Source organism: Pavona decussata, unplaced genomic scaffold (genome assembly GCF_977016875.1).
Source record: "Pavona decussata unplaced genomic scaffold, jaPavDecu1.1 SCAFFOLD_169, whole genome shotgun sequence".
Lineage (NCBI taxonomy): Eukaryota > Metazoa > Cnidaria > Anthozoa > Scleractinia > Agariciidae > Pavona > Pavona decussata.
Window position 1 is genome coordinate 17,976 of NW_028145580.1, and position 26,335 is coordinate 44,310.

Here is a 26,335-nt window from a genome sequence, read left to right on the forward strand (position 1 = left end):
AAAAACCCGCCTCCTCCTCCCTCTCTGTTACAAATGCCCTTATGTAATCTGACAACAGGTGCATCGTCAATGTGCAACGCTATGTCATGAGCAACCCTCCATGCATTTCTTTCCATTCTTTATCTTCGTAATTTCATAGTGAGCTGGTCACAGTCGTCTTCTAAATTTCTTTGTCTCATTTGTCATGAAATCTGAAAATATTCCATTTTATAGATCAAGAACTGCCATCAGTAATAGCATCTCGGCCACTGAACTGCAGGTTAGTCCTTTCCAGCCAGCTTTCCCCCAGACACTGCTTTCGTGTGCTCGATGAATCCTGATGCAGTAATCAGACTTGCAAATTCTGGACAATTCGGCATCTCGGAACCTGACCTCATCAAACAATAGCATTATCCAAAACGTGAACTTAAGGAAAAATTTAAAAATCATCATAGGCCCCCATCTGCATAAATTATGAACCCTAACTCAGGAGTGTTTTAAGATTTGCCACTGCCTGGGCACAAAAGCCATGCACAGAGGGTGGAACCTTTACTGTTAGGTTTAGATCTTGTGTTTTAGCTGTAGCAAAAAATAAATTGATGTATACTTTTTATTTATCATCACAGATCATGACAGATGTGATGAAAACACAGTATGGCTCATGAATCACTTAGTTAATGGAAGTTCTTGTTGAGGCAATTCATAAACTTGAAAATTATCCATTCTTGTGTGAAAGTTTCTGACTGTGCACTTTTCCCATCAAGGGATAGATCCAGTTGTGTATTAATTTTTTTACCTTTTGGTAAATGTTGATGTAATGGCAGGAGCCAAATTGAATGGGCACTCACTGAGCATATAAAATTTTTCTTCAGCAGTAAAGATTTTAATTAGTTGGCCTGATGTAGGGCTATTGTTCTAGCATGTTGTGTACAACAGAGATTGGCCACTGGATGTCTGGGCCTACAATAGCAGTGTTTATAAGCAACAGTCAGCACTGTCACTCAATCATTCTTATAACTATTGAATTGATAGAGGCTACAGAAATATGCTGAACAAGGGGCATTACCTGTATACTTTTCAGTGCAACGAACTCAACTGTAGCCTCCCACGCAGTCGTTTTTAGGGGACTCGTATTACCTCCTCCCCACAAACGCCTGCTTACCCAAGCGCCACATTCCTTTCCCATTGTTTTACCCCCCAAGCACCCTAGCCAATCACCATCGAGGCATTGTTTAATGACATCAAATCAAATTGTTGGTTACAATGGTCGCTTCCGTTTCCCGCGAGCTTTGTACAGTGTCTACAGTCTCTGTTACAGTCTTGAGAGATGCGGGAGTTAAGTTGGAATATATATATTTTTTCACTTCTGGAATGGCTGGTCATGGCTGAAACACCAAAACAAATATCGAATGTGAATACAAGCGCTTCTTGTGCGACGTTTTGACACTGCTGGGAGAGTCAAAATCTTCGGGAAAGTGTAATCGATCTTCCCCGCCTGATCGAGTTGACAATCGGTGAAGATATCGTCTCTTACGGGTGCGGAAACTCTGGAGCAGATTTGTTTGTTTGTACGAAGTGCTACGACAGACTAACTCGATTCGAGAAAGCAAAGAAGAATGTAGAAGGTATCAATGGGAGATCTGCAGTATTTATCAGTTCATTAAAGACTATTAAACGGAAAGTTAAACGACAAAGAGCCGATCAACTTGTGGTCCTCGTGGAAAATGTCGCACATGCCCCCGAACAATTTGCAACAACAAAGCGAGTTTCAACTGCAAAATCTTTAAAGTTTACCGACATATCGGGTAATATTTCGGTTTCCTCCACACCGACAAGGTCGACAAGATTGAAGGCAAAGCTTGATAAATATTAAAGCGACTTAATTGCGTAACCAGTCGGCAAATTGACGAAAATATCGCTATTTCCCGTCACGAATTTTTTTATTGCCGTCAGTTGATAGGCATTTACACGAGAAATTTTGAACGTAGGGCACACGGTGCTAAAAGCTCACGTAAGCTCGGTCAAGTTCTGTCTCCGTTGTGTTTTTTTCACTGTTCCCGCGAGAGGCGTTCTGAGGTCAAGGTCAACCTTCCAGATTTTAGAAGGTTCACTGTGATTGGCTTAGCGGCGGAAAGGAACGTGGCGCTTGGGTAAGCAGGCGTTTGTGGGGAGGAGGAAATACGATTCCCCTAAAAACGACTGCGTGGGAGGCTAACTCAACTGGGGCCACCCAACATTGATCAGCCAATCACAGGTCACATTTACAACAAAGGAGTCTGGCTTTGGTAGTTGGTAAACCAATCAAAAACGTTAAGTCAAAACAACAATCACTTGTGAATGCCTTTTGCTACTTTGTATATGTAGCCTCCCACGAAGACGTTCTTAGGGGTTTGTCACACGTTCCTGCCCCACGAACGTCTGCTGAAACGAACAGCAACTTCCGTTCGCCGACTGCAGACCAATCAGGGGCCGTTTCCCAACTTTGGGTAAACTCGTGTTTGATATTAAAAATATTACCCTAGACAGGATGGCGGACTTAAATGTGGTTTTTGGTCATGTGTGCCAAACGTTTGGTATAAGGGAGTTGAATGCGTATCAAAGAGAAGTCATAGTGCAATTTGCGCGGAAGAAAACTGATGTGTTCGTAAACCTTCCATCTGGTTATGGAAAGTCACTTATTTATCAAGCTCTATCGTTTGTTTAGAATTCAATTCTTGAAGCTGCTGGTCACTTATTGTTGTTGTGGTTTCGCCGCTTGTAAATCTTTTGAAAGACCAGGTAGACAAATTGACAAATCTTGGAATTCTTGCCGCTTCTCTCAATGAAATCACTGAAGAAAATGCAGGGTGTTGTGGAAGGAAAAATTTAGATCGTATAAACTATATGCACGTCTGGAAGCGAAAATATCTCCATGGGTGATGATTTCCGTTGTTTCGCAATTTACTTGTCATAATGAGTCAATGCTGATTGGTCTGTTCAGACAAAGGCAATTTGCCGACGAACGGAAGTGGCTGTTCGTTTCAGCAGACGTTCGTGGGGCAGGAACGCGTGACGAACCCCCTAAGAACGTCTGCGTGGGAGGCTATGTATATGTGGAAACTAGTAATTATCAAAACTGGATCAGAGAGTACGTTTGATAACCTCGATCCTAGCGTAGGTTCTCTCCTTTGCCAATTTGGTGATGATGTCATCTGCCCCTGCAAAATCTACAGGGGGTGCCAGATATACGTCCCAATATCCTTTCATTTATGCAATCAACTTTGGTTCCCCCATACAATCTCAACTCCAATCTGTGTAAGGAGTGCGTTCTTTCTACGTTGAATGCAATAAATGTCATAAGTCTAATTATTCAATGGAAAAAAATTTTTTTCAGTCCCTAGTCATTTGAGCCTGGTTTTAAATTAAGTTAGTAAATTGTTTGTGTTTGACATAGAATCAAATAACAATTGTGTATAAATCCTCAACTGTCCCTGTCAAAATCTTTACCAAAAAAAATCCATCAGGCAGTTATGGGAGCCAGTTATCCCCAGCAGTTTTTCTACACTTTGCTACACGAGAGTTAACTTGGAGTAAAGTTGGAAAAAACACAACAATTAAGGAATAATGAAATTTTGTGCTGTGCAGTACTGACTATACAACTGAGAAATCAGAGAATTATCCCTGGAGTGTAAATTTCTGTTTGGGAAGGACACCACTTAAATTTTGCATTACCCTAGTGAAGAGATTAATTTTGGTCCATCAGTGATCAACAAAATCCTGGGGTCATAGGTTTTAATCCTGCCAAGGTCAAAGAGTTTTTCTTTACCTTTCATGGACCACATTTCCTTACTGAGGTAATACTGAAAAGAAAACTAAGTGGTTTCCTTCCACCACAAAAATTTACACTGCAGATTTTATTCTCTGGTTTCTCATTTAAGGAACAGGCCTTGCTCCAACCCATTAACCTTTTGTCCTTACAAGCAAAATCCCAATTTAAGAAGTCATTAGACTGCTAAACAGCCAGTTTATGGATAGCACCTCATCTGAGAAGTCCCATTCATTTTTAACAGCAAAATACCTACCATGTATCATTAATTTTAATAAGCATTCTCTAAAAAATATTCCTTACTTTAATTTTCATCATCCTGTTTTTGCGAGAGAAAAAAATAGAAGGAACAAGAGTGCCTAAAGAGAGTTGATGTATAGCAACAATCCTCTACTGAATCCACAAAATGATGTACAACATTATACTTTGCTTGAAATATTGCAAATTAAAAGCATTTTGTCACTTTAATCTCCAAAACAATCAGTGGATTAAACTATTTTTATATAAATAAAGATTTTACATAAACCCTGTACAGAATGGTAAAGGAAAATAATATTATTTAGTGTTTTTCCTTATGTTACTGAAAAAGTTATACCTTACTATGTGATAAGGTGTAGAAAACTGTAGCACTGGTTACTGATGTCACAAAACCCATGAAAATCAACAGTTATTATTGGATAATCAAAACTAAGTAAAAGAAAATAATTTACTTGGCATATTAACATTTTCATAATAATGTTATGTGACAATCACTGCAGTGGAAGTACCAACTTTTTTTAACTTCCTAGGGAAAATAAATTTTGTTCAAAAGATAGGAGGCAAAAAACTGACTGAGGCAAATCCAAGAGAATTAACAACTATTTGTTCAAAGAATTGGGAGTGCTGAAAAACATTGAGAGTTCAAATAACTGAGATTGCACCGTAAAAAAAATAACTGTACATATTTCATAATTCATTACCCACTACCAAGTTTTAAATTTTTCTTTCAATTAAAAGAGATGGCTGATAAGAAGTTTCACCTTTTGTCTGTTAAATCACAGTTATCAAAAGAAGCCAGGGTCTGGTTGCATTAAACATGTCCTGAATATCAGTCGCTAATCTCTCTAGATGATTGGTGAGAGATGGGAAACAGCTGATATTCAGGCTTTGTAAAAAATATATGTATAACTAAAGGTAAGGTGAGGTTTTGTCTTACAGTGCAACAAACTCAACCGGGGCCACCGATAAGACCGACACTTTGAAATTTAAAGAATAAGAGGCAGCCAATTACTGCAGTGGTTTCTCTGAACAAAACAGTATCACTTTGCACTCTCAAAACAAAGGAACTAATGTGATTGACAGGAAGTTATGAAAGGTTCATGTTTCCCTATCCCTACCCAAACAAATGGGAAAAATTAATAATTTTTTTAATTTTAATTTTTTTAATTTACAGGAGAGTCAAGATGTCTTTCTAACCCTTAACTTAATCTAAGAATGCAGTATATAATTATTATATACTGCATTCTTAGATTAAGTTAAGGGTTAGAAAGACATCTTGACTCTCTTGTAAAACAATATCAGTTTCATGGAACTGAGCACTTAGTTTGAGTTTATACAAAAAACAAAATAAACAACTTCAAGTGTACAAGAATAGCTATCAACCTGGGAATAACAGAAATTTTTAAAAATGAGCTTTTCAAACTAATTTATTGAATTAATGAGCTACAAGTGCAGTAAGAAAATACAAAAAATATGGCACAAAGCCAATTTGACTTGAAGAAATATCTCTCCTGTATTCAAACATCTCCAATGTGCATCTCCCTCAAACAGAACCTAAAAATAAAAAAAATCTCAATTTGACTAGAAAAAGATGAAATTTTAAATATTTTGTAAATCCCTATAACTTGTAATGACTCGTTTTTCAATTGCTCCACGGTGTACCAGTTTGGAACGATCTCCTAGTATTAGTAGACCACATGAGTTGATATAACAACACTGGCCTACTATTGTCCGTATTAGCCTGCAACAGGACATTTTCACTATGGCGTCATTTTACTACAACTACCATAATCCTTCTGGTTTTTGCTTTCTCATGCTAATTAGAGCTATTGTTCTCTTCTGTCCACTGGGATTACAAAATTTCCATTTGAAAAGGAAAACGAAATGAATTCTGGTAGTTGTAGTAAAAGGACGCCATCATGAAAATGGCCTATTTTAATATTATCTTGATTAAAGATTTCTTTTAGAAAATTGCTCCCTCGTCAGAAAAAAAAACCCACTACAAACAGTTTAAAGGTGTGTATACATACATTAAGATTTGAAGTTATCTTACCTCCTTAATTGACAGAGCTGTCGGACCTTTCCCTTCCACCGACACAGCAAAACCCCTTTTACTTTTGACATTTATCACACTAAAAGTTTTCCTTCAAATCTGCTGTTAAAACGGAACATTTCCACACAGTCGTGCAGGAAAAATAAGACGAGGCGTAGGAAAAATTCGATCGCTTCCAAACCTGAAAACTTATGCAAAAATTAAAAAGATCCTTTCTTTTTTTATCCACAATCCTAATACAGGAAGATGTCTGAACACTGCTATTTTATCCTGTTTTATCCAACTCTCTAGAACGAAGCAAAGACAACTAAAGTTGGCCTCTTCGCTCGTTCTCAAGTAGGTACTTCATATATGGTAATTATTAATAATTCCTCGCGAAGCGAGGGCCGAAGGCCCGAGCGTAGCGAGGTTAATAAATTTGTCGGGCCGAAGGCCCGCCGAGAAACCGCTCGGGAGCTAAGCCGTGCGAATTCGAGCCGAACATATATTTATATATATGTATGTATGTTTATATATTTCCGTGAAGGTGTCCGCACTGTTGCCTAGCAACAGTGAAAAACAAAGTATGAATGACGTTAGACTGTCTGGCGTAGTCTGGAGCAAAATTTGCATACATCGGGAAAGTTTGCCTGCCGGATCCAATTTCAACTGCAATGTTCATCAATATTCACTGGATACAGAAGTATCTCTCCAGAATCTTTTTCCTTTCTTCCAGAAATCTTTTTTGTGAAAGATTGTATTGAAGAAATTACACGTTTTGTGACCGCCGTAAAATAATTTTCCGTGGGAAATAAATTCATCGAACACGACAGTGCTTCACGCACGTTGTACATTTCGTCTCGTCAGAAATAGATTTTCGACCGCAATGGCCGCGGTAAAATAATTTTCCGTGGGAAATAAATTCAGCCAACACGACAGCGCTGCACGCCCGTTGTACATTACGGCGCGTCAGAAATAGATTTTCAACCGCAAACTAGCCTGTGGAACTACGAAAAGACCATGCTCATCGAAAAAAAATCCTATGCCCCTTTTAATCTCCTCATTTGATGCTACAATACGAGTAAAGAGGGCTTTCCACCCAGCCCCAGCTACGCGAAGTTTTGCGAGTCACGTATTTCTAGTAACGGAGTAGACGTTTTTGGTAGAGATAATGTTTGTTTTATTCCTCGCGAAGCGAGGGCCGAAGGCCCGAGCGTAGCAAGGTTAATAAATTTGTCGGGCCGAGCCGGCCCGAGTGGAGCTAAGCCGCGCGAAATATATTTATTGCGTTCGACGAAGGAGAACGCAAGCCTAATTTCGTTTTTGCGTCCTGTGTCTTTTGAGTTGGTGTGCCTGTGTACGGCTATGCAGAACTTTTCGAGATTGCTGTAAGGACACCCAAATAGCCCCCCCGCTTGAGTTTTGCAGGGGCATGTGTCGGCCGGGAAACTGGTGCGAGCTTATGACGACTCTGACCTCGTTTTCGCGCTAGAGCCATCTTTTTAGTCTCGTTTTCGTATAAGAGTCGCCCCCTCGTTTTCGCGCTAGAGCCATCTTTTAATGTTGCTTAGCGGGTCGAGTTTCACGTTTTGCGTGCTTGACCTTTTCTTGGCGTTTGGTGTGCTTGCTTGTCGAATTCTGGACTGTGCTTCCTTGTTGTGTGGACTGTTATCAGATAAGTTGTGTTGTTTACGCTTGAAGTTAGAGGTACTGGCATTTGCAATCTTGCGAAATTATTGCGAAAGCTTATCGATGTTCAGTTCCTTCGTTTCAGCGGGAGTGGAGTTTCACGTTCTTGCATCGCTTTTGGTGTGCTGGCTGGACGGCTGTGCTTCGTTAGGGAAGTTGCGTTGTTTAAGTTAGAAAAAAATACTTTCGGGTTAAATTTAGATTTATCAACGCCTTCACGAAGTGTGTACGACTGCGAAGACACATGGATAAGTTCAGCGTAGTGTTGTTTACCCGTTTCACTACAAGAAACCAACGCTGCCTTGCGCTGACTAAATCAAGAGACAAGTTGCGTAGTTTCAGCAAAATATATTACATTTACTTTCGGAGATGTGTAGCACAGACGCAGTTTATCCGAGCAAAATTTGCATACATCGGGAAAGTTTTACCGGATCACATTTCAACTGCAATGTTCATCAATATTCACTGGACGTGACTGGCTGGAAATATCTCTGCAGAACCTTTTCCCTTTCTTCCAGAAATCTTTTTTGTGAAAGATTGCATTGAAGAACTAACACGTTTTGTGGCCGCGGTAAAATAATTTTCCGTGGGAAATAAATTCATCGAACAGCGCATCGGACAGCGCTGCACGCCCGTTCTACATTTCGTCCTGTCAGAAATAGATTTCAACCGCAAACTAGCCTGTGGAACTACGAAAAGACCCGGGCGAAAAGACTATTGTCATCATAATCGTTGCTATGTTCAGAAACCTTTTACAATACGAGTAAAGACGGACTTTTCACCAGCAGATAATTCGCTATCCAGCGGAGAACATTTTATCCACTGGATAGAGTTATCCGCTCTCTGGATAAGATGTCTTTCAAAACTGTATGCAAATTAGCTCGCTTTAGTTTGACATTTTTACGGCTTTATAGTCGCGTAAGTTTCGCGGCATTTTGGTAAAATACCTTTTGAGTAGAAGACCAAAATAGTACGCTGGCCTGTAAGTTTCGTTTTTCTCAAAGATTGAAAGCGTCTTACCGAAAATGATGTGCATTATTTTAAAGTTCGACCGGCGGTGTCACGCAACAGACGGACCGAAAATACTTTCTATTACTTTTAAGTTCAACAACGTAGCCGCTGAAATTTTAAATTCAGCTTCGTTTATTGCAAATATTTCACCTTGGTAGTTACACAATACGTACAGATATAAAAGGACGAAAGGGCTACCTAAAAAAAGTCACGCAGCAGGCCGTACAATTGGACAACTTAAGGCTGTCGAACGCACTCTATAATCTTTGATTACTACTAGTATATATGTATGTTTGTATATTTAGTTGAAGGTGTCCGCAATGACGTCAGACTGTCTGGCGTCGTCTGAAAAAAATTTGCATACATCGGAAAAAATATGCGTGCATGATCAAATTTCAACTGCAATGTTCATCAATATTCACTGATGCAGAACTATCTCTCCAGAATCTTTTCCCTTTCTTCCAGAAATCTTTTTTTGTGAAAGATTTCATTGAAGAAATTACACGTTTTGTGGCCGCGGTAAAATAATTTTCCGTGGGAAATAAATTCATCGAACACGACAGCGCTTCACGCCGGATCGCGTCAGAAATAGATTTTTAACCGCAAAACTACGAAAAGACCATGCTCATCAAAATAGTTGCTATGTTCAGAAACCTTTTAATCTCCTCATTTGATGCTACAACACGAAAGAGGGCTTTCCACCCAGCCCCAGCTTCGCGAGGTTTTGCGAGTCACGTATTTCTAGTTACCATATATGAAGTACCTACCATATCCAGCGCCCGTTCCGCTGGATAAGGATAATGCGGGCTCAGAAAACGAGACTGCCGCCATTTTTTTAAAGAATGGATCTGGGTACTAGGAGTCTAGGATCAGGGAATCGGAAGACCTTAGATAACATAGTCTCCTTCGCAGCCGTTATTAGTGTCGTCACGCTACGCGCCCTGGGGAGGATCGTTGCGTGACGACCCTAATAACGGCTGCGAAGGAGACTATAGATAACAAGGACTGGAACCAGATTTCAGAGCCCAGTGCTTTTCGCGAAAACATGGGTTTGGTGGGGGTGCCCATTCTCGCGGGCTCACAAACCTGGTTCCAGGAAACTCATTCCCATTCAAAAACGCGCGTGGGCTCTGGGGACGAGATTGGGGTACAAGCGCAAAGATCAACCAATCACCAACCCTTGCTCGGTGAAAGGAAAATTAAGAAAAAATGCCCTCTGTTACAACAAATCAGCCTTAAATAATTGAGCTCTCTGTATTACCAGGAGCCGATGATCATGGGCTTCTGGTATTTTATTATTGATGGGGAGTTTGCTGCATGTGCATTAAGAATATATATAGCTTTAGAAAGGATGAAGATCTACGTCCATACGATAAGCAGATTTCTATAAATGCTATCAAAAAAATTGGAGCTCCGCTTTTAGGCTTGGCTAAATATATATATTACGCGAATGTGTTATAATCCTTAAGCGTGAACATTTATTTATGGCGAGATTTTAATTAAATTCTATCTTTAAACCAGACGCATTTGAAAAGTACTGCGGGAACCGGAAACCGATACCCAATATGTAGTTTGTTTTGGTTTGAGGAATTATTGTTTAGGAGGGCAATTTCAACAACGCCTTCAGGAAACTAGGCTCCGATTTTCTTGATTTATCTTTCACAACATGGGAAAAATTTGTGACAAAACGTCGATATAAATGTATATTTTGCATTTGCGTGACTTCGCCCTTATAACGTTATGTCGCTGGTTTCAACCAAGCTTCGTGCAAGTAATTGACAAGCATCTGTTCACGCAGAGAGGTAAGTGATTAAAACAGAAAACTAGTATTACCAGCTTACATTATTCACAGTACGTATCCTGCTAAATTGCCCTTTGCTCAATTCTTTTTTCGAGTAACATTTTGAAAGCGCTTGTTCTCCGCCTGATATCCGAACAAGAATCACTCCTGCTCAGCAACCTTCACTCAGGTAAGCTATTTAAGCTAAGGGAATTTACAAAACTCGATGAAAAACACCAAGACAGCTGTCTGTTTTTTAAGATGTTACGAGCACTGAAAGATGCGGTTGAGATACGACGGTGGTACCAGAGTTAGACCTGCTTGCACATGAGCTTGCTAGTTTTCCTCAATAGCGAGTAAGAATGCGACAGGCTTTTTTTTATTATTCTCTTGTGTAGTTCAAAATTTGGCTGCTCAATAACAGGCAAAACAGCCATGGGAAAAAAACGTTATAAGGAAAAGTTTGCATCTCGAGAAGATTGCTGGAGTAAACAAGTAGCAGTTTTGCGCCTTTCTAAGTTATTCTATAACGTTATATATATTCTGGAGTACATGCGGGCAACAAAATTTGTCAACTTTGTTAGTTTCCTTGAGAAATCTCCTTGTCTAAAACTAGGGCGTTGTATTTTCATAGGAATTTTTAGGAAAACTTGTCACTCAGGACACCTGCTTACATGTTGAGGATAATTCAAATCAGCAAGTTTGTTCATACTTCAGATCTTTTACACCGGAATCAGTTTAAGTAGCGTGCGGAGCTGGCGGGATGTTTCCCTAAGATTGTCCCGAAGTCCCTTTTGATTTTTCTGACCTTGCGATTTCGTCGCTAGTAATGCTCTCTTTCGGCGCCATAAGAAGTCGACTTATAACAAGTCTTGGCGAAGGCTAATTATCGTGGCTAACATCGCTTAAGGCTTCTCCGCCGCAATAAAATTTTCTAGCGCGCGCGGGCAATACCGCCAGCTACACAGGGTAAGGCTTTGTCTGCACTATACTAGATAGCTCTTGTGCCGTCACCAAAGACATATCGGATAAGGCTACCGATCACACACACAAAACGCCGCTTTCGTATCGATTTTTGTGCCCGAGTGATGCTGTGTTGCTTCGGTGAATCGTCACATATCAGATAGGTTTTCGTAACACTTTCTAGAGTTGGGTGAACAGAGAATCGAACTAAAACGGAAGTCAACAACGAGGAGAGAGGATTAGATTCTAGGAGAATTAGATGGCGGCGGCAATGGTTCTGCTGTGGTTGGTCTGTTCGCATAAAATACAATCCAGCATAGTATAGACATAGCCTTAATGTTAAACTACCACGCCGAAAAATATGGTGACTGGTACATTTCCCCAAAATCACTAGCGTACGAAAACCCTAAAACGCGCAAATAAAAACCAGCAGGAAAGCTGTATAAACTTCAGACCTAGCATACACAATGTTCTTGGTACAGGGACGAATTTTGCAAACAATTGTGGCTTTCTATGTGCCTACTGGCTGTGTTAGGTTCCCAAGGCATTGAAGTAACATGTACAGCCGCCAGATTGAATTTAACGGTCTTCTTTATCATCCAACTTTATTTTCGTTCATGTTTTATCCTTAGTAGATATGAAAACAATTAGTTCTCTACTAACAAAAAATGCATTAATTACGAGACCAGAAATCAAAGTATCAAGCTTTTTTTTTTCATGTTAAAAAATATATATAAATACTGAATTTAACATACATTTTTCCGTTGGAGAAGGAAGTATTTTTCAGAATTATTTCCAGCACTGACGAGTCGGTTTTTTGCTTGCTTATAAGGTTTGCAATAAAAAATTCTTATTCTGAAAGGGTTTTTTTTTTTTTAGGTTATGTAGGTTTTATTTAAAGTAGTTTGTCACAATTGTTAGTATTTTGCAAACTCAGATCATACAGGAGCTCCTGGAAAAATAGTCATTACCTCAGTAACTGTGACATTCATGTTGCAAATGGACAAAATGGCAACTTTTACAGAAATCCCTAAACAGAAACGACATTTGACACTTTTTCTGGCAAAATAATAAAAGCCTATTGTAGGAATATCGATAGTCTATCGTGAAGGGGCAATAATTAGGATACATCTCTACTTACGAGGGTTTCATTAATGTAGCCCTTGGAGTTATAACAAGTTTTCTTCTAATTATTACAATATGGTCGTATGTCTATGGCGTTGTGTCTAAGTTATGTAGCTGTTAGAAGATCTTCTAATTAGGTGGTTGCTAGTTTACCTGGTCGTTTAGATCAGTAACTTGTTATTCAATTTTATATCAGTAAAGCTACAGGTATAGGGAAATAGCCATTCAGAGATCGTTTTACAATAGCATTAATAACTTTAGTGGACTTGAGTATAATCGTTATCAAGTTTCAATTTTTTCTTTATACCACTCACTTCCTTAGGAATGTTTCCTTTTTTATGGCTATTTCTTATTGTCCAAGCAGACTGACCTTAAATAGGAATGAGAAATGTTGCTTGAGCTGATTAACAAATCAATGTGGCTGAACACCTGTGAAGTGGTGAGGCTAACACGATTCTGATTTCTATGATTGTAAGAAAAGCACGAGAATTGAAAAATGTCCTCATAGCGATCATTCTGTTTTGTTTGGTAAGGAATTGCAAAGTGCTACTTTTTTGTTTAAATCATAACCTTTTGTATATTGAAAACGTTCGTTAGATTAGATAACCGCACTTTCTGCATGATTTTCATCTTCGCTCAAAGATCCCAGCCGAATGAAGCGCATATGTATTTTATTCTTTGCACGAAATCATCGCTATTGTTCATACATTTGGCAACAAAATAATTGAGAAACCAATTTGCACTCTGCCTTCATTGAACCAAACCAAAGCATAAGCGAAAGTACTTTCGACACTCATTTGAAAACCGCTCTTTAAGTCATCTTGAATCTTTAAAGTAACTTTTACCTCAGCTCGATGACTATACCGTAATTCATTTAACGAACTTATTTATAGCACTAAGGGCTTCTTTAGTACACTTCGTGATTATACATGTGTTTACATATATTAAGTTAGGTGTTTCCAATTGACTATAGAAATCAATTTTACTTTTTTTTTTTGGCTTGTGATTGGTTAGTAAAATTCGCGCCATTCTTTCTCAGCCAATGAGAAGCAAAACCAAAACCAATCGTTACTTGTCCACACTGTTCTTCCCGCGCTTGGCGCCGGTTACATGTACTTGTTGAGAATTCTGATTGGTCCCTGTCTACGTCTGTTATGATTGGCTGGAGCAAGTACTTAGCGTTTGGTTGAACGACAATCAATTGAAAACTGATCTAAGATCATTTTGCTTTAGCTGAACTTGACACTGACGTTATGTAGACATCAAAGCGTTGCTTGCTCATTTTGTCACGATTGGTTATTAATATTGTGAATAGTATTTAACATTTTCCCTGATTTTAACTGTAAGACGTGAAATTTCAATACATATTGGATGATATTCAAGAGAGGATGATATTATAATCATTGTGTGATTTCTAGTGAATAACACTGTAGTCACAATATAGCTATTTGATGGTATTAATGGTAATTTATACTGGTGTACTTTTTCAGATTCGATACATAATCAATGTCATTATTTGTATATGTGTTAGATTTAGAGTCGTTAGTTAAGATTGAACCAAAGTTTCGATACTTATTTGATCAGTCTTCATCGATGTATCTTTGATTCATGTCTCTTTGAAAAGGCTATAGTCAATGTACAAAGGAGCTTTAAGAAATAAAACTTAAACTAATTGCTGGTAAACTTTATGGTGCTTATTTTGGCACAGTTCGACGCACCTCCATGTTAACTTTTAGCGAGTCTTCACTATTTCACCGAACGGTTTTTTTCGAGCTTTACCTGGCTAATAATTTGCCATATTTTTATTTGAATGCAAATGGCGTCTTTCTCTGATTTGTTGGAAAAATCAGGATCATTACTTCATAAATGTCGAAGTCTAAGAAATTAAGAATACGGGACGGAGTTTTTCCCGTGGGAGAGTTGAGAATACAGTCACAGTAAATCCGATCAAGTTCTTTTTGCTGAATGAAGTTGTTGGCAAAGATCTTAGTCAGGCAAACATAAAAGCTGTTAAGGAAACTATTCACGATGTTATTACCATACAACGCAAAACCTAATTTTACTATTCCAAAAAACTCATGCATTTACTTCAAATCTAAAAATTACAAACCTAACAACCCTGACCGACGAGCTGTTTCTGCTATCAGCTGCCCCAACGAGATCATTCTACTGAGATACTTGGAAAGACCGCGATGCGCCCACAATTCTATCTTCCGCACCGAGTACTCCAAGTACTCCAACACCTCTACTTGAGCAAGCCTGTTTTTACGAACCGTTTTTTTTTTTTTTGTCTTTTGTTTTTTGTTGTTGTTGTTTAGCCTGCATAGTACCCTTTTTCAGTTTGAGCCAAGCGGGTTCAAGCACGAAAGACGCGCGAGGGCATTGGGCAAAAAGGAGCAAAAAGTAGGAGCGGGGGGGGGGATCAGGGCAGGGAAGAAAAGGAAACGCCTGCCGCTGAGCCCAGACATTTTAACGAATGCCTCCAAATGACTTAGCTTCCTTGGGGTCTACACTGTCACGTCAAATGTCACATGAGATTGATGAGAACCAATCAGTTTCAACTTCTGGTAAATCTCAGTGAAAACAGAATAGCGGCGAGCAACTTGTTTACTCCAAGATGCAGTTGTTTCGTATACGTACAAAGAAATTTTATTTAAACTCTGTAACCCGCATAAATAGATTGGGGAAGCCTTCAGTAAATACTGAGTAAATATAGAAATGTAAACCGCCATGAGACTTGGTGATATGTGCGGTATATAAGAATTCATTCATTCATTCATTCATTCATTCATTCATTCATTCATTCATTCATTCATTCATTCATTCATTCATTCATTCATTCATTCATTCATTCATTCATTCATTCATTCATTTATTCATTCATTTATTTTAGAAGATTTTCTCGAACTTTACGTCGCTCGAACAAAGCGTAGATAAAATTGCTTAAGACAAATTTTACTTATGTTTTAGAATATCAACCCATTTGCTTACAGCTGGAATTACAGACAGAATGAGCTTGTACCATATGGTAAATACTTCCTCCCGTTTCCAGGATAAATATTGAAAGCTTCCTTTTTAGATCGTGGTTAAAACTGAAATTTTCCCGCAAAGTAGTTACTGAAGGCTTCCCCAATCTATTTGTAGTTACAGAGTTTGAATAAAAATTTCTTTGTTCGTACGCGAAACAAGCTTTCAGACCAGCCATTTTTGCTTCCAGCTTTTCGTGTCTTTGAGACCGCCGACAGCCAAAACAAATTTTCTTAAATTTTAAAATTCCAGCGGGATTTCGAAAAACGAAGTACACCATGTTTGTTGAGACGATAATACCTACCAACAAACCAAAGCGCAATAAAAACTATATTTTGAGCGTGACCGAGAATTCTTGATTTTTGCTTTATGTTAATAGACATTTGCTCTTAAAGTACCTTTGCTCCGGTTTAAACTGAATTAAAGTATCTCCCTGTGAAAGACGTTTAGTCGTTTCCAAAGCAAAGCAAACTAGAAATCGAATTGACACTCGAAAGAGTTCTCTTCGGCCTCGGCCATATTTTTGTTTTTGATAAACCGGAACCGGATGTCGTTTTGGTCTATGAGTTTGATTGACAGACGATTGACCAATGGTAATACATCATTGCCTCCCGTTCGCTTATGAACGGCGTTCGGTAAAATTTCTAGGCGCAGCGGCAGGCGTTTCCTTTCCTTCCCCGCCCCTTCCCCCCCCCCCCCCCCCCTCACCGTTTCCCTCGCTCTTTTTTTGCCCAATGCCCTAGCGCATCTTTCGCGCTTGCCCCACTTGGCTTAAAGGAAACGGAAACGACTGCTCAGTGAGAGAGGTATGTTTTGTTCTCCTGCTACATTTTCCCATTTTTTTTCTTATTTTCTATTTTAAAACCTTAATGCAATTTCATGTTCATTCGCCAATCAAGTTATTTCGTATATTTACGAAAACAATGACCAACTTTAGATATCTTACTGTTCAGCAAGCTAAGGTTTAAAGGAGACACACAAAAGAGTTAAATAACACACTTATTCACCTCCACTTTCTTGTAAACGCTAAGCTGTCAAGCTGAATTTACCGTGAACCGAAGGGAGCCCATTTCGGGTGACAAGGATTCAACTTTCTACAAATTCTTGGCTTTGTTTGGGGGGAAAAGTATTACCCCCACCCCTCCCAGGATATGCTCGTATCTTAATAACCGAGTAAGACCACAGGCAGCCCAAGCTCAAGCTGTGAGCGTATGATCATCTTGCGTATCGTCACGGCGAAAATATAAGAGTTTTCATGGGAATGTTTGCAATCGGGCTTACGAACACTAATATGAGACACAAACAAGTTTCGGAAAGGAAAGTATGCCATAATAACATAGCGAGAATCAACACTAACCGGCCTCACCATTTTGTTCCCAGATAAAATTTTGAAAAAGTCCTGAAGTTTCAGGGCGTTTGCTACAAGTGAACATTAAAAACGTTATTCAGCTTCAAAGTCGTCCCCGTCAGAGCTCCCCCCTTCCCGGTTTAGGTAGGATTAATTTGCATTTACCCTGCAGTAGACCTATTGTAAATGGGCAAGACAAGTTAAATAAAGTTGATTGTATTGGTAGATCGTCCGAACTAGTAATCGGAAGCCTCGACTACTATTTGGAGAACATTTCTCCGAGTAAGCCTGGATCACTGACTGAATAATACACCACTCGTGACATGACTAAAGGGTCATAAAGCTATATATGTTTTTGTTCGGACGAGAATTTTAATCAGATCAGCTTCAAGTTAACGATTCATCGTGGCGAGAATATATCGTTTTTCACACGTCCAACAAAGAGTGTAACTATGGCTACGTATGTTTGTAAACCGCATGTAATCAAGACTATAAAAGGCTTTATGTCCACATTTGGAAGTTTTGGCGATCAGGGTCTTGACAAAAAAATGTCACGGCTTGCACATAATTAGTTTCGGACTCGCAGGGTTGCGCATCAGATGACCATCTGGTTGCGCATCAGCCACCCGCTTCATTCATAAGACCTTTAAAAACTATTTTGAAGTCGTTTTGAGTGAGCCATTCGTTCACAAAGGCCAAATTTTGTCCATAAGAAACTCCCAAACTTCATTTTGGAGCCTAAACCACAAAAAAACCCACGCACAAATTCCTCTAGAACTAAAGGAAAATCCGTCTCAAATTTTCCACTCCCCATACCCGGCGGGTAGGGATGTGGAAGGTTCGAATTGATCGGCCTATTGAGGCTGTGATTAGTTTTTTTTTTTTTGTAACAGGTTTTATTTGCTTGACATGACACAATATTTAACAATAACACATGTACAGATTACTTACAATAATTACTTTTGCAGTACCAGTTCATAATCTATTAGTAATATTAATATTAGAAAGAAGCGAAACACGGAGATAAGCGAATTAAAAGAAGACAAAGCTGAACTAGGACAAGACTGCGCCGAAGAAAATTATTATAGCTTTTGGTTGCTGTTGCATGACTATCTATTTTACATACATATAACTACCCCCTTTTTGTTCAAAGGTTAATATTTTGACGAAAATAGAAAAAGAATTTCAGGAAAAGCACATTTCTCAATTTGCCATTGCAATAAAACTTTATTTTGAAATTTCTTTATGGTTGATTTCGTCTCAAAGTATTTGCAAGCGTAAATGTATTGTTTTAGTAAAATAACGAATAAGTGTAATCTGCGTATTGGGTAATCAGTTAATTGTTGAATAGCGGGTATGTCGTTTAAGGTTATTTGTTCATTGGAGAGACTAATATCAGTGTTATTTACATGATTAAACCATATTAACGCTTCAGAGTAAAAGGACTGTGACACAATGTAGTCTAAAAAGGTATGTTCAATAGAGTATTGATTAGGACAGAAACAACATGTTTTATCATCGGCTAGTCTAAATTTGAAGAGTTCTTTTTTGGTTACTAGAATTCTATGTAAAAGCTTGAATGACAACTGCCTTAGTTTATTATCTCTTGTTGAAAGATATATAAATAAAAATTTATTTTTTCCATTCTGAATATTCGTCGGCAAAGTTGATTTTCCAGGTTCTGATGCCAGCTGGCTCTACTGTGGAGTTTTTGTTCAGCACTTTATAATAATGTTTGCAGCGCATGTTTGCTAGATCTACGGGCGTACTTTCAGGTGACAAGGATGCTGTAGTTGAATTTAGTAGCTGTTCATGTGACGGTACTTCAGCTGACATGGCTTTCTTTTTCAAATCGGAAGGGATAGCAGCCAAGAGTTGGAAGTAATGAAGATAATTTGTTTTAATACTAAACTTGTTTTGAAATTCTTTAAAAGTTAAGAAATTCCCATCAGCATTTAGAATATCTTGAATAAAGAAGATTTCCATATTAAACCAAGATTTCCAAAATAGCATCTTTTTCTCGATGGTTATCGCTTCATTATTCCAAAGCAGGAAGTTACCGTACGAGAATATTTTAGTCCTTAGGATGTTGAAGGTTCGACTTGATCGGCCTGTTGAGGCTGTGATTAATGTCGTGCGATCAGTTCATTGTCTACAAACTTACTCCTCGTCGCTTGTAGCTTCCTGTTGCTGAGATGATTAACGTTTTTCAATTTTTTATGTGAACAGCCACTTCCAGATGGATATGAACTCTTCATAACAGCCTTTTTGTGACCAAGAAAAACGTCATTTTTATCACAAAATACAAAAGAAGCTGATATTTCAACGAAGGGAACTAATACACAAACTGCCAGATAAACGAGCAACAATTATCCACGACAAGCTATGACTCACTTTTAAACAACAAATAAAAGGAACAATTTTTGAGATAAATTGAGTACAGTTGTGATGGACATGTATGAGTTAGAACCCTCAAACGCCTGACGCCTGAACTTATGACAAATTTAAAGAAAAGGCTTTGAACTCAAGCTAAATCTTAAATAGCGGCCTTGGAACAGCTTCAACGGAAGTTATCGCTTCGACCATCGATGGTCTGTTTTCCTTTGACGACAGGATAATATCAGTGGGTATCCATTATATGGGGAAAACGTGATAATATGAAAAAAAAATAATGATAATGAAGGGAGATTATGATGAAATAAAAACTATTCAATGAAGACACTATAGGAGAATTTTTGCTGACGTCATCGTTTACATTTTGCCTTATTTGCATATCTCAAACACCCAGCTTGGAACAAATGGACACTTTAAACTAAAGGAACATGTCAGTCTTTGTAGTCAGTGTAAATATTGGTGTGGCATTTGTTGTTGATATTTTAAGAGAAATTTGCTTTCGCCACACAGGCTTTGTGGCAAGAATTGCCAGAAATAATTTGCAAATTTTTCACAGTTCATCAAAATACTCAGTGTTTAAGCTACCACACACCGATTTTCCGAAAATACTAAGTTTGTCAAGCTCTTTCAATTCATGAAGACTATTTATCTGTCAGTAGCTAGTTTTGTCCTTAATTATGCTAATTTATGCTAATTGAGCGAAACATTTAAACCAAGATCCGCTATATCAGAGTGAGGGAGTTATCGGACTTGAAGATATCACGTGACATAAGGTATGAGGTTGGTTTATCTGTGCATGGCGATACAATGTATATTCTTACAAACAGAATTGAGGATACAGTCGGTGATGCACCTAAAGTATCTTTTACATGTTTTACATGTTGGAATAATATTGAACCTGTGTAGGACAGTACATCCCTTGGTTTTTTACTTGTCTCCAGCCGAGGCTAATTAGGCTTTACTTTATCAGAGTGCAGAAGATGACATGAAGATACTGGACGTTAATGTTTATTTCGCTTAAGGTACGCTGTGCTTTGGTACCTTTGTGTACCCAAATTCCCCCATGGCCACCTCACAAGATCGCGAGTCTTAAGGCTGATGTCGTGCGGTCAGTTCTTTGCCTCCTAACCGAATTTGTTCGTCGTTTGCGCATATTCAAATTTTGATTTGAGCAGCACTTTCCAGATAGATCGGCATGGGTTATTCAAAACAGCAGTGTTTTTGTGACCAGAAAAATATCATTTTAATCACCAAATTAAAAAGCTAAGGAAGCTGATATTTCAACGACGACCCAAAAGTGGAAACCTTTAACACAAATTGCTGCAGAAACTAACAGCAATTGTTCTCGACTTCAATAAAAAAAATGGAAGGAATAACTTTTGAGAAAAATTATACGTTTGGGATTGACACGAACTCAAAATAACAACCCCAAAATATGACTATTGAGTCTTTATCTCACCAAATTAAGAAAAGACTTTGAACTGAGACCACACTTTTAAGTTTAAAAACTTAAAAAGCCAGCCTTGAAACAGCTGCAACGGAAGTTTTATAGGAAACTTCGACCATCAATTGACAGGATAATATCGGCGGGTATTCATTATAACATATGGACAAACCGTGATAAAAATATAAAAATAATAATAATAATAATAATAATAATAATAATAATAATAGTAATTATAATTATTATTATTATTATTATTATTATTATTAATATTAACAATAATAATAATAATAATAATAATATTGATAAAAATAGTGAAATAACATGAAAAACAATGAAATAAAAACTATGCATTGAAGAAACTGCAAGACAGATCTTTGCCGACGTCATTGTTTACATTTTGCCTTATTTGCATCAGTATCAAACAACCAGCTCCGGAAAAATAGACACTCTAAACTAAAAGAACATGTCACTCTTGGTATTTGGTTTAAATATTGGCGACACCGAGAAATTTGACTTGATAACACAAATTTACATAGACTTTTTGTGCATGGCTTTGTGGCAAGAGTTGCCATACATTCTCTGACAATGTTTGATACTCATGACGTTCGTTTATCAAAATACTGTCTAACCTGAAACGAACAAATTTTCCGAAAATGCTCCTTTTGCCAAGCACTTTTAATTAACTGTTGAAAACCATTTATCTGCCATAAGCTAGTTTTGTCCTTTATGCTATTTATAATGTTGCAAATAATGAGGCGAAGCATTTGCTGAAATATCCGCTATCTCACAAACTTCATAGCCTGTTGCCTGTGCACAATAGCTGTCCTATGTCTTTAAGACACACACGTATGTTCTCTACGCCAGTGTGTAAAGCCTGGTTCACATATAATGACATAATGACATGGGCATAACGACATAAAGAAAAGATCAGCTTTTTTCTTTATATTTAATGTCGTTATGTCGCTGATGTCAACCAGACTTCGTGCAAGTGATTGACAAGCATCTGTTTACGCAGACAGGTAAGTGATTAAAACAGGAAACTATTATTACCGGCTTACATCATTCAAAGCACGTATCCTGCAAAATTGCCCTTTACTCAGTTTTTCTTTTTCGAGTTACATTTTGAAAGCGCTATTCTCCGCCTGATATCCGAACAAGAATCACCACTGCTCAGCAACCTTTACTCAGGTAAGTTATTTAAGGAAACTCGATGAAGAACACCTAGTCAGCTGTTTGTTCTTTAGGAAATTACGAACACTTAAGTGCGGCTTAATAACGAGTACTCAATAACGAGTAACAATGCGACATTCTTTTTTTCAATTCTCTTGTGTAGTTCAAAATATGGCTGCTCGATAACAAGTTGAGATTATTCTCCTTGGTCCCTTGTGATTACTAAGGGTATTTGTTGCCATGGTGCCATGTTTGTTATCGGTTAATCTGGAAGTCTTAGATTAACGTTGATTTCTATAAGCGAAAATATATAATGAAAACGAGGCCACTAGAAAAAGAACTTGCTAAGTAAATTTCAAAAAATAAAATGGTTTTATAGGCGAATAATCCAAGGATGGTCCACGGTTCCAACTTGTCTTTATTACAGTTATTACGAATTACGATTATGGTTGCTAAAAGCGAAACAAAATACAAATTACTAAGGAATACAAATGACGGCTATGAAACGACGAAAATACAGGAAACGGAAAGAAACTAAGCGAAAATACTTACAAACGTTGTGTGGCTAGAAAGTTGAACGGAAAAAATGTACGATGGCTAACAAGACTGAACGAAAGAAACTACAACGATGTTTCCGTGGACGCTGAAGCAAAAATGAATTAGAATAAACGATGAAACTTACAAAATGATCTAAGAGCAAAGAAAATTATGCAGAGAAATCTAACAGAATGAATAGCGATATCTGAAAAGAATGTGAAAAGAATGTGCAACCATACAAAGAACTAAATGCTCAACATATTGACGTGGAATGCGGCCGTAACATCTGGCTCCCGTAAGAGTTAGGGAAAAACTCTTATGTCCTTAATTCTTGATTAAGCATTAAAGTTCATTGAATATCTCTAATCTTCATGGCTCCTCTGGCTGGGATATACCCCTGGTCTTCAGTTTTCTTCATTCTCAAGTATTAACACGAGCTTCTGAATTGGTCTCTCCAACGTTGTCGTTGTCGTTGCAACCTTCACCGATCGGACCTGTCCCTTTGAATCTGGGCGTGAGTCAACAACTCGAGCCATATTCCATTGATTTCTTGGCACTCTATCATCGGCGATAAATACAAGGTCCCCTCTTTGAAGGTTTCTCCTCGGATTAATCAATTTCACTTTCTCTTGTAGGGTCTGTACGTACTCCTTTCTCCATCTCGACCAAAAGACGTTGGACAAATATTGAACCCGTTTCCATCTTCGACGTAGATAAACGTCGGCCTTCTGGAAGTTACCCGGGGGCGGCATTACGATCTTTGATTTCATCGTCAATAAGTGACTCGGCGTTAAGGGGTCCAAATCTCCGGGATCACTTGACGGGGCAGTAAGCGGACGGCTGTTGATGATGCAGTCACCTCAGCCATCAAGGTTCTAAGAGACTCATCATCAAGGGCGTGACCATATTCTCGCATCAGCGCAGACAAGATGGATCGAACAGATCGTTTCTGCCGTTCCCATACGCCACCCATATGAGACGCAGCTAGCGGATTCCTTTTCCATTTGATAACCCAATCAGAATTGAAGTCTTTACTGAGGCGTCTTTGGATGTCATCATGGTCCATCTCCTCTAGGGCTTTCTTAAGCTCTGTCTGAGCTCCCACAATGTTGGTTCCCTGGTCTGATCTGATCTCGCGCACTGGCCCTCTCCTTGCTATGAACCTTCGTAGTGCGTTCATGAAGGAATTTGCGCTGACTATCCAATATCGGCTTCTAAGCTTGTTCAACGTTATGCCTCTGCCAGCATGAGCGACTTTCTTATGAGCGTCGCGAATGATAAGCACGACGATGAAACTCTTCTTAGGGAGGATAACCGGATGCTTAAAGTTTTCCTTGAACTCCTGTGAATTACCCAATCTACCACCAACGCGGATGAGTCCATCCTTGTCTAGAAAGGGATCGAGGCGGAACAGGGTACTTGATTTCCTAATTTCAGACTTCTTCGCTTTCGCGAATTGGCGATTGTCCTCGGAGTATGCTCTTTGAATCTTCTGCAAGGCTCCTATTTCCTTGGGAAATGCTCTGCTCTGTATAAGTTTAAGAATGGTCTTCTCAGCTCTATCCAACTCTTCTACCCTCAGAGGCTCGGCTTCAACCTTTGCGGCGTTTCCACCTCTCCTTGTACCATCGTCAGTAATACCTTGCTTGGGCTTAAGACGGAGTATCCAAGCAATAGATTTCGTCAGTCGGTGCAATTCGCAAAACCGGTTAAGCCTTGTCAGAAAATCTTCGCTCTCATCGACGTCCGTGCTGTGTACCGAGATCCTTTTAACTTCAGGGTCGTCTACAGGGATATCGTCTAGGTCTCCAGAGACTTGAGGCCACTCACTCTCACGTAGCCGTAAGAAGTTCGGTCCTGTAATCCAACGACACTGCGGGGATAATTCTTGACCGTCAAGACCACGGGAAGCGTCATCTGCTGGATTCCTTTTGGACTCAACGTACCTCCACTGGTGGGGGTTTTTCGCGTCTCGTATAGTCTGAACATGGTTGGCGACAAAGACTTGAAAACGCTTCTTTTCGTTGCATATGTACTTTAACACGGTTGTGCTGTCTGTCCAGAAGTGCCTGCTATTAACAGGTTCGTCTAGCTCTCTGGCGATCATCTCTACCACACGTACCGATACAGTGGCTGCGGTTAACTCTAAACGAAGGATAGTCATAGTCTTCACGGGAGCAGCGCGAGCCTTCCCTATAAGGAATGCTCAATGGACGTCACCTCTCTTGTTCTCCATTCTAAGGTAGGATACTTGACCATAACCAGTCGAACTTGCGTCGGAGAAACTGTGGATCTGTCTCGACACGACGACACCAAAGTTATTGGGCTTCAGAGATCGTTCTATAGAGAAACGCTCAAGTGCAGGCAACTGGCCTCTCCACCTTTCCCACCGTACGTGGAACTCCTCGCAAATCTCGTTGTCCCATCCTAGCTTCGTTTGGCACAGATCCTGCAATATCTTCTTCCCGACTAACAGGAGGGGCGCAGCTATACCCAAGGGGTCGTAGACGGAAGATATGGTTGATAGTATACCCCTCCTTGTTAGCGGTTGGTCTTTGATGACAATTCTGAAACCGAACGTGTTCGATTCGATTGCCCACTGGACACCAAGAGCTCTCTCCACTGGATAGTAATCACTTCCTAATTCTAACGATCTAACTTCTCGGGCGCGCACTTCTTCCGGGATACTTTCGAGAACGTTCTTGTTGTTGCTAACGAACTTGGCCAAATTAAACCCTCCATGGGCGCAAACATGGCGTACGTCACGTATCCTTTCGATAGCGGTATCTTCTTTTCCTTCGGAGCGCAGACAGTCGTCAACGTAAAAGTTCTTTCGCAGAACATTTGCGGCCTCTGTTCCAACAATCTTTTCCGCGTCATCTGCGGCTTCCTTCAGCGCGAAATTTGAGCAACTTGGTGACGACACTGCGCCGAACAAATGGACATTCATTTGATATTCTTCAAGGTCTTGTGATAGGTCTCCATCAGGTCACCAAAGGAAGCGAAGGAAGTCTCGCTGGCCTTCTGGTACGCGGACTTGATGAAACATTGCATCAATGTCCCCCATAAACGCAATAGGCTCCTCGCGAAATCTTGTAAGGACACCAACAAGTCGTTTCGTCAGGTCGAGCCCTTGCAGCAACTTGTCGTTGAGCAATGTTCCTCCAAATCTTGCACGACAGTCGAACACCACCCTTATCTTGTTCGGCTTCTTGGCATGGTAAACGCCATGATGGGGTATGTACCAGACTTGGCCCGTCTTTGCCGGAATAAGGTGAGACGGTACCTTCCGAGCAAATCCCTTAGCAATGATGCTGCTCATAAAGTTAACATAGTCCTTGTAAAACTTCTCATTCTTAATAAGCTTCTTTCTTAACCATAGTGCTCTTTGAACAACTTGTCCTCTATTGTCAGGAAACCATTGGCTGTCAACGCGGAAAGGAAGGGGAATTTCATAATGATGATCATCCTCGTGACGAACTCCCTGGCTAACTATCTTCAGAAACTTCATGTCTTCTCGGGAATATTCTTGCCCCCTATCTTCCGTTCGTTCACTGAAGTCCAGTTTGAGCATCTTATTGCGTGCTTGTAAAGTGACGATCTTCTTAACTCTGCTCTCTACCATGAAGTGGTGGTCGAGGTGTCTGCCTGAACCAACTTCCGTAACAGCAACTCTATGGCAATTGACATTTGAATGTTCTGTGTCGCACATGTACAGAGGGCCCACTATCGCCCATCCAGCAAACGTTCTGATTGCGAAGGGACCACCA

The 26,335-nt window shown here is 39.4% G+C and overlaps 3 long non-coding RNA genes across 3 annotated transcripts in view; 2 read left to right on the forward strand and 1 right to left on the reverse strand.

Moving 5' to 3' along the window:
- Positions 1–26,335, forward strand: part of LOC146464044 (uncharacterized) — a 198,706-nt gene that overhangs the window by 14,892 nt on the left and 157,479 nt on the right. The gene's annotated exons all lie outside the window — the stretch shown is intronic.
- LOC146464045 (uncharacterized) lies at positions 5,452–6,429 on the reverse strand. Its single transcript, XR_014856734.1, has 2 exons — positions 6,096–6,429; positions 5,452–5,596 (listed from the first exon to the last, which is right to left on the reverse strand). It is a non-coding gene; the product is annotated as an uncharacterized LOC146464045 (long non-coding RNA).
- Positions 21,933–26,335, forward strand: part of LOC146464046 (uncharacterized) — a 35,740-nt gene continuing 31,337 nt past the window's right edge. The window contains exon 1 of the long non-coding RNA XR_014856733.1: positions 21,933–22,046. This is a non-coding gene — a long non-coding RNA (uncharacterized LOC146464046). The remainder of the gene's footprint in view (positions 22,047–26,335) is intronic.